Here is a 4,709-nt window from a genome sequence, read left to right as displayed (position 1 = left end):
TACATCCACTCCTCAGAGAGGAGGAGCATCCCATGGGGGATCATCAAAGTCTGTCACATCATTTGGGTCAGGACCAAGGTCCTCTCCCTGCATCTAGGCTGAGCAAGGTATCCCTCCATAGGCAATGGGCTAAAAAAAGCCAGTTCATGTACTAGGGATAAATACTGGTTCCACTACTAGCAGCCCCATAGACTGCCCAAGCCCCCCTCCAAACTGATACCAATGTTAAGGGGGCCTAGTTTGGTCTTATACAGGTTCCCCAGCTGTCAGTCTGGAGTCTGTGAGCTCCTGCTTGCTCAGGTGAGGTGTTTCTGTGGGTTTCCCAAGATGGTCTTGACTCCTTTTCTCTTCACTCCATGAATATTTAATCGCAGTGTGTTGTTATGAAGATGTTTATCACATTGTTGTGTTCTAACTGAATCCAAGAATTATTTAGGTTTGACAATGTTTCATTTTCAACAGACTATGCCACCAGATGAGGTTGTTGTTAGGCCACCACCAGTCATTGTAATTGTAAGTTCATCTTTGTACTTAGTGAATAACAAGCTATGTTCTGTTTTAAATTTCTGATCTAAGATGTGGAGTATACATGCAGTTAGATTGTATCTCTTTCTCCCTGTGTGTGTATTATATTTACATATGGTTTATTAGAAGATGACTTATTTTAAAGATGATTATAGAAACATATAGACTGCTTCTCAGTCTATGTTTTTGGGTTTTATGAAGGACAGTTGAACAGGATCAGGGAAAATCCTTATAAAATATATATTGGATATGATTCTAAGAGTGAAGGAAAGATACAACAGCAATACAGAGGAAAGCTTGTAGAACGATGAAATACTGTATTGCAAACACAAACATAGATGTATGATTATGAGCCAATCTAGGAAAACCTGTGTTTTGGATTCAAGTTCATGGTTAGTACTCACATCGTGGCCTAACTCTCCCCAGATACCAAAAAAATGTGCTATGACAATACCCAGGCCACAAAGGTGTCCCAACTTGGTACTTTATTTTGTAAGGTGGAGAAAAATAAGAATAAGTAGAAATTTTGTGCTGCACTCTTTAGTGTCTTAAGAGATGATCCTGGCATAAACATCTATCCAAGTATATGTTACAATTAGACTAAAACTATCCTTGTTTGGAAAATTATCCTATAATATAACATATTATATAGTATGTGCCCTCAAGTCATTGAGTCTACAATTTTAATGGTTATCAAAGGAGATGAGATGAAATCAGACCATGTAAGGAAAAGCTTGGATATTCATTAGAAATCATAATAGTAGGTATAGACTTCTGTGAGAAAATGCAGGTACACCAGTTTAAAATAAATGTGTGTAAATGTATGTGTGTGTGTGTGTGTGTGTGTGTGTGTGTACATAAGAATATAGATGGAATGGGCTTTTATAGTTTCTTTGGTTCATACATGATTAATGTACTTATAGATACGCACTTATAATAGATAGATATTGTAGGAATAGTCTTGAATAACTGAAATTTTAATGATTTTTATCTCCTGGACAAGAGCTAATTTGTTGTAAAAAAACCCTGCAGAGTAAAGTTGTACATTACATGGTACATTTATGTGCATGCACTCAATGTATGTTTCCAGCATTCATTGACATTTTACCTGTGGTGAGATGCATACCTCATATTTTTACCTGTTTACATTAAATCTCCATGAGTAACATTGTGTGACTAAAGTCTAGGATGAAGAATATATATATATATATTACTTGAATTAAAGAATAAAATATCTCTAATAAATCATGATTAAATCTAAAGAAAAAACAAATCTATAGGCTCTAATTATTGCATATTTGTTTACTTGCAGATAGAGTCATGGCTGCGCTATTATATATGTTTTAAGATGTGTGGATATAAGTAATCAAGCCACTATCACAATCCTGAGGACTGCCTATGTTCTACAATAAAAGCTCTCTGTTACTTACATACCACAAGTATTTTTATCTATCCTTAAGTGACAACTCGCCATTATTACAAAGGCGATGACAGCTGTGCTTCATACATTCATAAATTTTGTCTCTGATTATCAGAAATAAGGTATGCACCTGTCAGCAGTGTCAGAGAAACTGGAAAGGAGGTGTATTATTGACAGAACTGCATACACACACACAGCAGACTTTTTTTGAGGCCCAAAGCTTAATCCTTTGATTTATTTTTCTTTTTTCTGTTTGTTCTACTCTATTCTTTGGTTGTGTTCTAATAAATAATGCTTGCTTGGAGTCAGAGGATTGAGATAGCCACTAGCTAACCAAAATCAGCCATAAAGGTTTGGAGGACTAGACAGAGGAGACAGAAAGTGGTAAGGCAGGGTTGTGAGAAGATCTCAGCCCTTTTGAATAGAGAAAAGGAAGAGGTGGAATGCAACTAGTGGCTCCTCCCTGCTTCTCTGATCTTTCAGGTTCTTGCCTATATATTTGGCTCCCAATTTTTTATTAATGAAAGATTCACTAGATTAACATTTCTTACACCAGTTAGAATAGCTAAAACAAAAAACACAATAGAAAGGTATTGGTGGAGAGAATGTAGAGAATGGGGAACACGCCTCCTCTGCTGGTGGGAGTGCATACTTGTACAGCCACTTTAGAAATCAATATAGCAGTTTTTTTTTTAGAAAACTGGGAATCAAACTACCTTAAGACCCAGCTATACAATTCCTGGGCATATACCTAAAGGTTGTTGCTTCCTATCACAAGTCCACTTGTTCAATTATGTTCATAGAAGCTTTACTCATAACAGTCAGAAGCTGGAAACAATCTAGATATCCCTAAATTAAAGAATGGATGAAGAAAATGTATACATTTACACAATAGACTATTACTCAGCTGTTAAAAACAATGACATAATGAAATTTGCAGACAAATTATGTTACTTGAGTGAGGTAACCCAGACTCAGAAAGACAAACATGACAAGTATTCATTTATAAATGGATATTATTTCTAAAGTAAATGAAAATAGTTCTACAGTCCATGGTCCCAGAGAGGCTCAATAGCAAGGAGGGATTAAGGGAAGGACACAATGGTCTCCCTTGGAAGGGTTAATAGAATATAATTCCAGGGTGGAATATAGATGTGTGGTGTTGGAAATTGGAGGATTCAGGTTAGAAGAAGAGAAAATACGGGGAGAGGTGACTGGAATGGGATTGATTTTGGATGAGTTGGAAACCTAGTACAATGGAAACTCCCTGAAATCTAAGAGCAACCCTAGCAAAGACTATTAGTAATGTGGGCTACAAAGCCTGAACAGGCCATATTCTCATACTAGACACGGCTTTCAGTGGAGGAATTGGGACAGCATCTCAGATACAAAACCTTCAATTTAAAATCAGTCCTACTAGTACAGTGTGCAGAGACTGGAGCCTAGCAGAATCCTCATCAGACAAGAGACACTTCCTACAGCAACTGATTGAAACAGATGCAGACTCCAACAGCCAAACAATAGGCAGAGCTCAGGGAGTCCTGTGGAGGATGGGAAGGAAGGATTAGATGAACTAGAGAGGCCAGGGATACCATAAGAACATGGCTCACAGAATCAACTGATCTGGATTCACAGGGGCTTGCAGAGATCAGGAAGCTTGTATGGGTCTGAACTAGATACTCAGCATTCAAATTATGGCTGAGTATCTTCATGTGCTTGTGCAACTCCTAACAGTGGGAGCAGGGGCTGTCTCTGACTCTTTTGCCTGCTTGTGGAACCCTTTTCATCCTACTGGGTCATCTCATCCAGCCTTGACATGATGATATGTGCATGTTTGGTTGATGTCCCTGGGAGGGCCACAACTTTTCTGAAGGAAAATGGAGGCAGTGTATCTAGGGGATATGGGAAAACAACTGATCCCATCACTCCAAGGTAATCATTAGAACAGGAGAGCTTGAGCAACTGGGGGACATCACAGAAGAATTGGTGGATTATTTTGACCCTGTAGAATCTGATAAAGAATTCCATGTGCAAAGTTCCTGAGATGCCTCCACTTACCCACACTGCTGCCACAGCCCACATTCACTTTCTGGGACTCATGATGACCTTATAGTGCAGTGGGAGACAGATGGCTACATAATGATTATATGACATCACTGTGAGAATGGCCATCTCACCCCAGGCAAAAGCTGTGAAGAAAAAAACCTGCAGCATGCACTGGGTATATGAAATGTATCCACTGCCTTCCAGGGAATTGTCAATAGACTAGGGAACTGTGACAGAGAGGAAAGAGAGGTCCAGAAGGGAAAGGTGCTTCAGGAAGTAATACATTGGAGACTGCAGATGTGGGTCCAGTGTTGTGATGGTGATAATGATGAAGCTACCTGCTGATCCCAATAGGTATGTCACCAAGAAAAGCAAAGCAAGCAAGATCTGTAGCTCACAATTGTCAAAGAACTACGTTAGGAGGAATCCACTCATTATAGTTATATTTCTCACAAACATTTTGGGAATAGAATTGTGCTAGCAGCTGGAGAATAAAATGATGTAGCAAATGAAATATAAAGATACTGAGTGATGGGGAATAGCCTTCTGTATATGTTTGTTGTATTGGTTGATGAATAAAACGCTGTTGGCCAACAGGGAAGCAAGATAGGCAGGACTAGGAGACAAGAAAGACTCTAGGAAGTGTAGTAACAAAGGAGTTGCCATGTGATCCTAGGAAGAGAGGACACATAAGTCTGGCATTCTCAGTAAGATAATA

The 4,709-nt window shown here is 38.8% G+C and overlaps 1 pseudogene; it reads right to left on the bottom strand.

Moving 5' to 3' along the window:
• Positions 1–3,733: 3,733 nt before the first annotated feature.
• LOC106022443 lies at positions 3,734–4,450 on the bottom strand (annotated as a pseudogene).
• Positions 4,451–4,709: the final 259 nt, after the last annotated feature.

Source organism: Mesocricetus auratus, unplaced genomic scaffold, assembly GCF_017639785.1.
Source record: "Mesocricetus auratus isolate SY011 unplaced genomic scaffold, BCM_Maur_2.0 Super-Scaffold_4256, whole genome shotgun sequence".
Taxonomy (NCBI): Eukaryota; Metazoa; Chordata; class Mammalia; order Rodentia; family Cricetidae; genus Mesocricetus; species Mesocricetus auratus.
This window is presented reverse-complemented; position numbering and strand designations above follow the sequence as displayed.